Source organism: Nannospalax galili, unplaced genomic scaffold, assembly GCF_000622305.1.
Source record: "Nannospalax galili isolate Female #2095 unplaced genomic scaffold, S.galili_v1.0 scaffold142, whole genome shotgun sequence".
NCBI lineage: Eukaryota > Metazoa > Chordata > Mammalia > Rodentia > Spalacidae > Nannospalax > Nannospalax galili.
This window is the reverse complement of record NW_008348793.1, coordinates 799,521-811,747: the sequence shown is the minus strand read 5'-3', so window position 1 is coordinate 811,747 and position 12,227 is coordinate 799,521. Positions and strand designations below refer to the sequence as shown.

The 12,227-nt window shown below is 45.3% G+C and overlaps 1 protein-coding gene and 1 pseudogene across 9 annotated transcripts in view; one reads left to right on the top strand and one right to left on the bottom strand.

The window, feature by feature from the left end:
* Ndst3 (N-deacetylase and N-sulfotransferase 3) overlaps positions 1-12,227 on the bottom strand; it is a 176,097-nt gene that overhangs the window by 117,789 nt on the left and 46,081 nt on the right. The window lies entirely within an intron of this gene.
* On the top strand, positions 723-1,624 carry LOC115072510 (annotated as a pseudogene).

Genomic DNA, 12,227 nt, shown 5'->3' with positions numbered 1-12,227 from the left:
TGCTATGGAGACCAGGCTGGCCTCGAATTCACAGAGATCTGCCTGTCTCTGCCTCCCAAGTGCTGGGATTAAAGGAGTGCGTCACCACGCCCAGCCTAAACATATTTTTAATATGCAGCATTGTGGAGAGCCACAGCCTCCGCCGCCATTACAAGATGGCGCCGGTATCCGGACCTTCTTAAAAGTAAACATCCTGCCACACCCATAGGGGGCGTGCACAAGAGCCTGCTTTCCCCCGCCTCCTCCCGTGGCGTGATCTCCAGCAACCAATCCGCTTCTTATGATCTCCAGCAACCAATCCGCTTCTTATGATCTCCAGCAACCAATCCGCTTCTTATGATCTCCAGCAACCAATCCGCTTCTTATGATCTCCAGCAACCAATCCGCTTCTTATGATCTCCAGCAACCAATCCGCTTCTTATGATCTCCAGCAACCAATCCGCTTCTTATGATCTCCAGCAACCAATCCGCTTCTTATGATCTCCAGCAACCAATCCGCTTCTTATGATCTCCAGCAACCAATCCGCTTCTTATGATCTCCAGCAACCAATCCGCTTCTTATACATCATAAATGGGACCTTTGGGGCATATATAAGCAACAGCTCTCCCACTTCTCGTCGTCTTTGGTCTTCAGTCTTCAAATAAACTGCTGCAGAAGGATCCTGACTTGTCCTCCCGCGTCGTTCTTGCCGGCGAGACGGAAAGCGGTCGGGGACAGTGGAGAAAAAATATACTTTAGAAAATTCTTAAAATTTCTTAAAATGTTAGGTTCCCTAACTATTGGATGTGAAAACAAAGTTTTACAATGCACAGACTGATGAAGTATTTCTTGAAGCACAGATTCACAATACTATAAGCTCCCTCATGTTTATTGAGAAAATTTCATTGGCGCCCTCTACAACGTACAGTGGAATGGGATTAAATTCAGTCAATTAAGCTGGAGAATTGTGTATCTATATTTGGTTCAAGAGAACAGTTGCAGCAAATGGCTACTCACCAATACTACCTAAAGCTGATGAAGGAGTTTCCCACCAGTGCTCCCTAAAGCTGATGAAGGAGTTTCCCACCAGTGCTCCCTAAAGCTGGCGAAGGAGTTTCCCACCAGTGCTCCCTAAAGCTGGGGAAGGAGTTTCCCACCAGTGCTCCCTAAAGCTGGTGAAGGAGTTTTCAGAAAAAGTAGGTATCATTAAGTGAGTAACAGTGACTAGAAAATTAGACACAGTATGGAGAATGAATCTAGGTTAAAGGGGAAGAATACAGATCAGTCAACTTTAAAGGCTGCCTCCAGGTTTCAGAGGTTAGGCTGTCTTTAGAGGCAATCCAGGTACAGTAAACCCAGAAGAACCTTTTCATATTCCTTGGAAAAAACTGCAGTGAAAGGACTATGGATCTGAGTTCGCCCATGTGCAGCTCCAAGTCTATACATCGGTACAGAGCTTCAGGAAGGTGGCTGGCAAAGCTGCACTGATGCTCATCTCTGCTGTGTCGTAACTAGTCTTCAGTACAGGGACTACAAACCATCCCTGGCTCAAGACTGACTGACATATCCTTAAAGAGAGAAAAGGAACATGATGACATCACACATGTCTGTGTGGTCTCTTCAGTCATTAGAGTGAAAGTCTGAAGAAAATTCCCAATGCTGAGCTTTATGTTTAGTCACAAAACTGCTTTCTGTTTCTGTCATCTTTGTGAAATGATCGGTAGCAAAAATAAGTATATGCTATTTAAATCTGTTTCCTGTAAACATTAAATATTTGTTTAAGAAATCAAAAAAGAAGGAGAAGATAGAGAGAAGAGCTAGAAGAGCTGGAATGACTGGCTGAGTGGTCATGGCCAGATGGTTGACGCAAATGAAGGGCTGGCTGGCTGCTGCATTCTGGTCCTGCCCTATGACTTCGTGAGAGGCAAACTGAAGGATATGCCATGTATTTGGCAGAGGAGGTTCAAAACAACAAAGCATTCGACCTGAAACATGGCTGTCACTGATTTAGATTTATAGTGAAACTCAGAAGCAAATGGAAGTGAAGTGTGAGGATTTGGAAAATCTGCAAACCGACTTAGGAAGGAGTGTGTGGAGATTCCCACTGAAGAAGGCACTGCAGAGCGTCCACTTGCTAGTTAGTCCTCAGGGTGAGTGGGAGAAGGCCTAAGGCTTCTGGGAAATCCTTGAGCACTCACTCCTACCAGCAAGTGGTTTGTTTATGGCTTGAGTCCAGAGTCTCTCCATGGTATCCCCACTCAAAACATCTCAGAACTCCACCACCTGTTTTCTGGGGCAGTGTCCACCTGCAGGCAGCTGTGCTTCAAGCAGGTCCAGGCATGGCTTTTGCCAATGATTTTTGAGAGTGTCCACCTTGCAGTTGTTTACCCATAGCATAATTCAGGAGAACAGCATGTGGGAGATTCTGCTGAGATTTCAAGGGGCAGGCTGGGAGGCCAGGCAGAAACAAACCTGTGCTCAGAGTCCTGATGGTGTGGTGCTCAGGGCAGCCATGGGCTGGAGCTGCAGTAGAGAGCAACTGTAGAAGGCTGTGGTTTAGATGTTCTTTGTCCTGGAAAGGTTCATTTGTTGGAAGTATGGTCCCTAGGGTGACTGCACTGGAGGGTTGCGAGACCTTTAAAAGATGAGGTCTGGAGAGATGGCTCAGTGGTTAAGAGCATTGACTGCTCTTGCAGAGGACCCTCCCTGGTTTGATTCCCAGCACCCACATGGCGGCTACCAACCGTCCTTAACTCCAGTTCCAGGGGAATCCAAAGCCCTCTTCTGACCTCCCTGGCATTGCACGACACAGGTGCACTCACATACACGCAGGCAATACACTCATACACATAAAATAAAAGTAATAAAATATTTTTTTAAAAAAGAGGTCTAATGAACTGGGTCTCAGGCCAACTGTGTGTGTGTGGGGCAGGTGTCCTTGTGACAGACTGCTATATCCAGCCCCTGGTTTTCTGCCTGAGATGGGAAGGCTTCCCTCCCTCCCCTGTGTTCTTACCATTTTATGACAAAATCAAAAGAATCCTCACAAAAGTAGAACTAATGCTATTATGGAAACGGAAAGCTTTTGCAATGTAATGGTAATTAAGAACTTTGAAGCAGGGAAATCTCTGAGACAAGAGATAGGTATGGGGGAGGTGAGCAGGAGTCTCCCCACCCTACCTCCTGAGGTGATCTGGGTTAGAAGTCTTTGTTTTCCAAAGCTATCACATTACTGTAACGTTTGCATTTCTATTACCTTTACTGCCCTATGTTATTGTACTTAATTACCATGTATATGCTATATACCTTTTTGCTTGCATTCCTGAGTATAAAAACCCTCCAAAACTTGAAAAAGGGATCTGACTCCTTTTATTCCTGGGGTCAGTCTGTATTTTAACAGACCTACAAGATCAATAATGTCTTCTTTGTCTTTAGTGGCATGTAATAACAATATCATAATAAAAGTAATTAACTGTCAGAAAAGCCAGTAACCCCCTGTATGTAAAGGTATGAGTTAATATCCAAACTTCTTGACTACAAGGAACTTACTGCTAACCATGCTTAGTTTTTATTTGAAAATACACACAGTGCTATGAAAAGTAGATTTTAGAAAGATCCTCCATGAAAATAGTAAGTCTTTTAATAATTTGAATAAAACACTTTAGAGATAAATTACTCCACATTGACAAAAAATAAATTGCTGTTTCTTTGTTTTACACACTTGTTTCCATAGATTTTATAAAATGAGCACCACTCCTAGAGAATGTGCAAAGGCTGAGCGCAGCACGCACTGCTTCCTCCCGAACCACTGTGCGTTTATGACAAATGTCCCTTGACATGATGGGGTCATAGCCCAACAAACCCATCTTAAGTTCAAAATGCATCAAACCTACAAAATGGAGTATCACCTCCTCTACCCATTGTGCTCAGAACACTGACATTAGCTGATAGATGGGAAAAAGCATCCAAAACAGAGCATTTATAATTTATTACATACTGTAATGTACACAAAAAGCAGAGTGACGCCTCTGTATGACTAAGCCAGAAAAACACAATTCAAAACTGCAGGTATGGTTTCTACTTAATGCAAGTGATTTCTGCACTGTTGAAAATCATGTTGAACCACCATAAACAAGGGACTGTGTATTCCCTGGACAGCAGAATGCCTATCACCTACAACCCTGGGAACAACCCTTGGGCCAACCCAGGGAGCAACATGCATTCTGCTTTGACTTAAATGTTTTAGACATGAATGTCATAGGGATGAAGTGCAGGTAGGTGACTCCCCTGTTGTGAGTTCTCCTCAGGCCAGCTGTGAAGACCCTAACCTGGATCAGGTCCCCTGCCGATTAGGGGGGGGCAAGAGGTGCGGAGTCACAACACACAGACCCTGGGAGTCAGACAGAAGCAAGCACTAGGTGAGGTGCTGCAGGCTCATTTAATGCAGGAGGGGGCAGGCCTTATATTCCCCTTTTCTCCACCCCCAAGTCCCTTTAGTTAGTGTATCGTTTTCTGATTGGTCTGCGCCATGCAGTCTGTCAGCAGTCACTGGGCTTGTGAGCAGGGTAAGGAGGCATGGGCTCCTTTTGGCAGGCTATTTGCAGATCAAGAAGTGAAGTGAATTCTCGCTGTATCCCAGGGCTCTGGGTCCACGCCATCTTTGGAGGCCTCCTGCTACATTTCCACCCTTTTTCTTTAAAAATGACTGTCCAGCGAGAGCCTGTAGGCAGCTCCACCTCAGGATGACCCCAGGATCATGGACTGTGCCTGTCTTAGGTTGTCCTATTTGGGCATGAACCTTACCCGTCATTGGAGCATGGGCATACATGTCCATGTCCTGGCTTAGGTTGATTCAGCCCAACAGGATCTTACCCGTCATTGACTACCAGTCCTCCAAGGGGTGTTGTCCCAGGGGATCAGTCTGGGAATTATCTGTAGGAGGCCTCGTACATTTGTGCAAGCCAAGTCTGTTGGGCTGCATAGGGTGGGTTGAAATCATCTTTATGTATTGCTCTGAGGGCCTGATATACCGAGTGATTGAATTTTTTCTGACTGTGGGAATGAAGAACAAGGCATTTAAGAAGTAAAAAGAGAAGAATAATTATGCCTGTCAGGAGTAAGTGATGATCCAAGATGGGTCAAACAGTGCTTTTAGACTAGACCAGATTTTCTCTAAGAACCCTGAACTGATGTCCAGCATGGGGGTGCAGGTATAATTTAGAGCAATAATTTGATTAGTTAGTAATATAGAATAATTAAGAAACTTTTGATTCCAGTGGCCGTGAATATAGTACGCGAGTTGTAGGCACGCTTAAGTAATATTTTGTACTTTATAGGGGGTGAGACAAAGTGACCTAAAGTGAGGGTCACAAGCTAGCAGAGCCATGTCTTTGGTAATTGCCAGCTCTTCACTTAAGAGATCAATTTGTTGTTGTAACGCATTAATTGCCTGGTGAAGATGCTGATTGATAAGGGACTGAGTGTGAAAGGTAGAGGAGGTTTTGGACACAGACTCGTTGAGTGTCTCCACAGTAGTGGAGGATTGGGTGATAGCTACTGCAGCGGTGGCAGCCGACCCTAATGCAAGGATGATGGCTGAGATGAGAGTGGCAGTGACCCCGAAATCCCATGTTAAGCTGGGGGCTTGTGATAAGGCTGTCCGCTCTATAAGGGTGACAGCATGGAAGTGGGTTGCATTGGTGACTGGAACCCAAAGGGCCACAGGTTCACGCATAAAGAGAACTATGTGAGCTGGATGGTTCCAGCAGGCCGCCAGTACACAGGTGGTGTTAGTATCGGAGCAGTTGAGTTGTCCCCGAGGGTCGGAGGTAACATTGGCTAGCAATAAGGTAAATGGGGGCTGCACGCAAATGGGGGTAGGGGGCCAGGATGTCGTGTAATCAATGGATGTAAGGATTTTGTTTTTGGCACAAGTAGAGGGATTGGTGTTAGTGTAAGTGCCGTTGGAAAGCTGAAGGCTCTGCTGTGCCAGTAACGGCCTCATGTCCATGCAGGTGTGCGGATCACAGAGGTCCAAGTTACCAAGTATTGATTCATGGTTGGTATGGGAGATCTTAATGCCACAGGGATAGGTGGGGGCCTGTTGTCTCCAAGATATTAGAGGGGGAGCAGCTGAAGTGGCAAAAGGGAGGGATGGCATGGTTGGGCTTAGGGTGGCATCTCTGCCACGGTGTAGGGAGCATGAGGATAAAGGGTGCAAGGGAGAGTGTGAGTGGGCAGTTGGGGAGCGGTGGACATAGAATGGCAGGGCAAAATGGGGGCAGAGGGGTGGTGGTCCCCTCTGCCTCCCCTGTTATTATTGTCCCCAGTGCAGCGAGGACCGAGATTACATAGGTGTTGTTGAAGGTAGGGGAAAGACCCTGGAGTTTAACAGACCAATGCATGAGGATGCGTTGTTGGTAGTGAAGCAGAGCCAGGAGCCACTGAGTGATTCCCAGGAAGTAACTGGGTCCATGGTGGGGAGGCCAAGTGTAGAATAGAGGGTGGAGTAGGCTGGGGAATGAAGTGATAAGGGCAAGAGTATAGGTGGGGAGGGAACCAAGGCCCAGAGATCATGGGCTGTGGCAGGGGCAGGGAAGAGCAAACCAATTATCCAGATAGTGGCGAGGTCTCTGGGGGTCCCGTTGGTCGGTTGCTGGTCTCACATCTCTCGCTGGAACCCATACTGGCTTTGTTTCTGTCTGAGGAAACACACAAACATAGCCTCGCCCTCTTGTTAACGAGGGGGCGGGCAGTTGCCATTGACATGTTACGGGGTCCTTCCATCTCACTAGTGGCAGGGGTGTAGGCCTAGGTATGGTAGCCCAGTGTTTGTAGGCCGGGCTCAGCCCATTTTCATTGAAGGACAGGAAATTAATGCTGAAGAAAGCTTCAATTAGAGCCAGGTGCGGGTCCCTTTTAGACTCAGGGGTAGCGAATTTTTGTAATGTTTCTTTGAGGGTCCTATTTGCCTGCTCCACAATGGCTTGTCCCTGTGGGTTATAAGAGATGCCAAGGGAGGGGCTAATTTTTCATGTTGACAGGGATGATTGGGATTGTAGAGAGGGGTAAGCTGGGCCCTTTTTAGTTTTTAGGGCCATGGCACTCCCATTACCAGCATTGCTGATTTGACCGCCTTAATGGCGTGTGAGGCCTTTTCGCCGGCTTGAGTGTTCTCACATCCTTTCACAGGGTCAGGGGGTTGACCTGAACCTGGAAAATTTTTGAGAACACTTTTGAGAATAACTAGCTTAAGTCTGAAGAGAAAGGACCAATTTCCCTCCAGATTTAGCTTCTCAAAATCATATTTTTTATCTTTTTTATTAGCACACGTAAGGAAGCAAACAGAAACAAATTTGGAACAAAAAACTCTGAACAAACACTCATGGAAACATAAACAGGGTGCAGCCACATCATGCTGGGCCACAGACATAAGTTTATCTAGTTTGTCATTTTCCTTTGCCTAGATCCCAGGGAGCTTGGTGTGTGATCTTATGTGGGAGATGTGCCAGGGCCATTGTCTGTTATCTAAGATAATCTGGAGAGCTCTCATCGTTCTAGTGGTGGGATCCTTGTGGCCTTTTACTCGAGCAAAGGGAAGACATCTGAGGGCCTGAACTGCATACTGGCTGTCAGAGAATATATTGAGTGGCTCAGTCTGGCAGACTTGGAAGATTTTTAACAAGGCCAGGATCTCCCCCAACTGGACAGAGCTGGCATTGGCTTGTACATAACAGGTGTCATCCTTTCCCGTGCACTGAATGACAATGCCATAACGGGACCTATTGGCATCTGAGAAGGCTAGAGTGGCTAGAGGTAGGGGGTTTTTGCAGGGGGAAGGGTGTGGCTGAGTGGTGATTTCCAAACAGGCCAGGCTGGCCAGTTGCTTATCTGGGGGTGCGTGGTTATCCAACTCCCCTGTGAACCCAGACATCATTAGTTGGAAAGCCAGAGAATCTGCCCATAATGTTTGGGAATGCTTAAGAGGAAGGCAGTATAATTTTGTCAGGTTCCTTTCCGAATACGCGCCTGGCTGTTTGTCGGGCCTTAATTGCTAACTTGAAGGCAATATCATACTTAGAGTTAAGCCTAGTTAGGTCTGAGGTAGCCAGGTGAATCCACACCAGGGGGCCTTGCTGCCATAGCACCCCCAAGACACCATTTTTAGTCCAAAGGATCAAGGCCGGTAATGGTTCTGCTGGGTCATGACGTCAGAGTGACGCAGACCAGAGTATATGATCTATCTTGTTCAGAATGTCCTTAGCTGACTGGGTGAGAGGGATCCTTGAAGTTGGTGAATTATGGGCATTGAGCAGGGAGAACAAGGCCAGGAATTCCAAGTCAGGGACTGGTATAAATTGTTTGAGTCATATAGTCCCACAGAGTTCTTGGAGCTCCATCAAGGTATACAGTTTTTTGCAAGATGGAAGGGTTAAGTGGTTTAATTACAGTATCTATATGGTAGCCAAGGAATGTGAGAGGTTGGATGTATTGTAACTTGTCTCGTGCAATGTGGAGACCTAGACATTCTAAATCGGCAAGCAGACTGGGTACTGCAGCCTGTAAAGTATTGTGAGATTTATGTGCTAGCAGTATGTCGTCCATATAGTGGATGACAATTAGGTCGTAGTCCGCATAGTGGATGCCATTTAGGTTCTTGGGGATGTTGGTTAAGGCCTTATTAACATATAATTGACAGATTGTGGGGCTATTTTTCATACCCTGTGGTAGTACCTTCCATTGGTATATCTTGGCTGTTCTTTGAAAGTTGGGCTCCCATACTATGAAGGCAAAGTGAGGTCTATCTTGTTCTGCTGCAGGAATTTGGAAGAAATAATCTTGGATATCAAATACTATGATATGCTGGGATGGGGGGATAGCTGTAGGGTGTGGTAAGCCTGCTTGTAGCGAGCCCATCTTTTCCATCTGGGCATTGACTGCTGTAAGATCTTGGAGGAGTAACAAATGTTGGGGTATTATGTTTACTGAGAGAGGGCTCGATGTGGCCAATTGTTCAGCTACCAAATTTTTGAGGGCAGATAATTTAAGCTCTATTATAGGCCACTGGTCCACCCAAATGGCATCATTAGAGAGCCAGGTGATGGGTATCAGCTCGGGGGCCAAGATTGGAGTCGATCCCAGGCAGGCAGTGGCCGTTAGGATTGGGGGTGTTGGGCAAGGTGTTCTCCTTTCCCTGATAGTCCCAAGTTATCGTGGAGCATGATATCATTATCCAGTTCTCAGGAGTGGCAATTTTGAACAGGCGTGATTTGAAGCATTACTTCAAGTTCTCTCACTGCCACTACTTTTATTCACAGTGGATTTTAAGGCGGGCACAGCCTAGGCTTATCTGCATGCTTGTTATTCCCATCGACTGGTAATTTCTCAGAAAACACAAGATGGTTTCTAAGCCTATAGGTCAACTCACAGTTTCACTTCACCAGGACTAAAATGCAAACAAAAGAAAGAAAATATATGAAACATTATACCTTTCCTACGGTGAGCTTTGTTATGATGGATGATGGTCTTCAATTCAGCTGACAAGACCATGGGTTACACTTTGAAAAGCCTGTCCCAGTTCAGAACTGTTGAGGTTATCGTTCTGTGCATTAAAATCTCAGCCTTGGGGCTTGGAACTGCCTTTCCTAGGGACAGGTTAATGTCTATCTTTAGCACTGAGTCTATCTTTAGCACATGTACAATTTGACCATCCTTCATGTACTGTTCTTTACAAGACAATGGGAAAAGCTTCCAGGAAAATGAAAAGCAAATCATTAAAAAAAAACCAAAAAACTATTGTTAATGGAAGACCAAAGACTTAGGCATTTTCAGAGTCATCCCCTCTCAGCACTACTCCCACAGCAGCACAAACCAAATGTGAACAATGAGGAAACGCTATGTTGACAGCCAAAATGCCAGTTCTGACAGGCAGTGATGACTGTGTCACAGAACTCTGGGAACACTAGAGCTGATTAGGAGTGCAGCCTGGAAGCTGAGATGTCACAGCAGGGAGTCTGCAAAAGTGCCAGGGGCTTTACACCTCCAGCAGGTAAATCTGCCACTGGGGGTAGGGGGTGCTGGGAATGAAAGGACTGTGGACTAATACTTGCAGGATCCTTATTTTCAAGAGGAAGACTTCAGCCTGTCCCCGCTTGCACCACAGCAGTGGGCTCAGCAATCTATACTTGCTGGGAGAAAGGCAGATCTTGAAAAGATGACCTGGCGGGATCCTACAGGAGGAAGCCGCGGAGTCTTCACAGGCAGAAGCCTGTGCCACTGAGATAAATCAGTGTATCTTCATGCTTGTGCTATTGCTTCTAACTCTGGAAAAACATTTATACATTTCATTTGATACAGCCCCTCAAGAAAGGGAGGATGTGAACTATTCTGCTACTTTGCATGTAAGGAAGAGGCTGGGGAATATAACTCAGAGGTAAAGGACTTGCTTAGGACACACAAGACCCTGAGTTCTAGTCCAAGCACAACAACAACAAAAATATATTTAAGGGAATTGAAGCTTAGATGCATTAACAGACTTGCTTAAGCCCACCAAGTAAGAGTAAGAATCAGGATTTTAAACTATACTTTCATGTGATCTAAGTTGCCTTGTCCAGAAATTAAAAAAACTAAAAACATCTTGACACAAGTAATATACATTCTCTGTATGACTGCTTACACAGACAAGCCTTTTTAATTATAATTTTTATTAAATTTGTTCATTGGCAATTGCACATACATATATAATGCATTCTGTTACTTGCACCCTCCATTTCCCACTCAATCCTTGTCAATACCCTCTCTCCCTAAATACTCTTTCTCACAGTCATATTTTTGTTTTGTTCTGTGACCTATAGCGCAACCAAGGCCTTCTATGTGACTGTGGGCTTACATGTCCATGGGAGCCTAATGAGTTCACTCATGGGTACAAATGCAGACAGTGACTGCCCCTCTCCCAAATCCATCAGTACCCTGTATTCCATCAGGGAGGGGTAAGGTCCTATGAGCCCCTCCCTAATCCATGACTTGCTCTTGAAAGGCAGCCTTAGTAGAGGATCATGACTGCTGTGGCTACGTCCCGCATGGAAGACAGCATTTCACAGCCTTTCTCCCCGTCTTCCAGCACTTTCTTTCTAGGACTGAGCACTCAAGCACCATGTATTCTCAGACCTGGAGTAGCTGTGAGTCTCTGTATTGATCAAAGTTCATGGCAAGGACAAGCGTCTCTGACTAAGGCCAAGGGTACAAATCTTATGTGGACAAGTTTTTCAATTCATTTTTCAAGAGCACAAAACAGCTTTTGGAAGTATAAGTTCAGATTTTAAAATATCCTTTTTAATTATTATTATTATTATTATTATTATTGGTCTTTTTTGAGACAGGGTCTCCCTGTAGCTCCAGCTGGCGTGGAACTTGCTATGTAGACCTGGCTAGCCTCGATCTCACAGAGCTCTACTGGCCTCTGCCTTCCAAGTGCTGGGATTAAAGGCATATGCCACCACGTCCAGTTTATTATGTTTATTCTGAATCAAGATTCCCCCTTAGTATCTTTTAGGCATCTTAAATGGATTTCCTGTTATTAGGCTGAGTGAGAATCTAATCCAAACTGATAAAAGAATATTGTTTTGAGCTCACACATTTCTAGTACAGAGAACAGATCAAGGCATGGTGTCCTGAGAATTAAGGTCCTCAAGTGTTCTACTGTGATTCTCTGGCAGCCAAAATTGCCTTTACTTTGACACTAACTGTGATTTTCCATCCTTAGGCCAAGTTGGCAGATTAGTTTTATGTAATTCCTGAGAAGCTAGAGCTGGCAGGAGTGACTCATACACAAAAACCTCCTTCAATCAGGAAGAAGGTGTCTGAGGGCGAGTGGGTAGTGACTGAACGACTAAGTTTTAAGAGGAACACACATGCACTCAGGAACATCTGGACCTTATCAATGCACCGAGGCAAACTTTGAAAATATTTACCACACACACAGTTTGGGTTGTACCTTTATCTTATAACACGGTGCAAAGAGAATTTTCCAACATTCTAAAATGAAAACAGCTTGGGTTTAAACAATTTCTAGGCTTGAGACATTTGATGCACTGCCAGATATTTTGATGGAATATTTTGATGGAAATGTTAAGAGCATTGCATGAGGCCTAGCAAGATGGTCAAGCCTGACAACCTGAGTTTGGCCCCAGAACCCACAAGGTGGAAGGAGAGAACCAACTCCTGCAACTTGTTCCTTGTCATCCACATT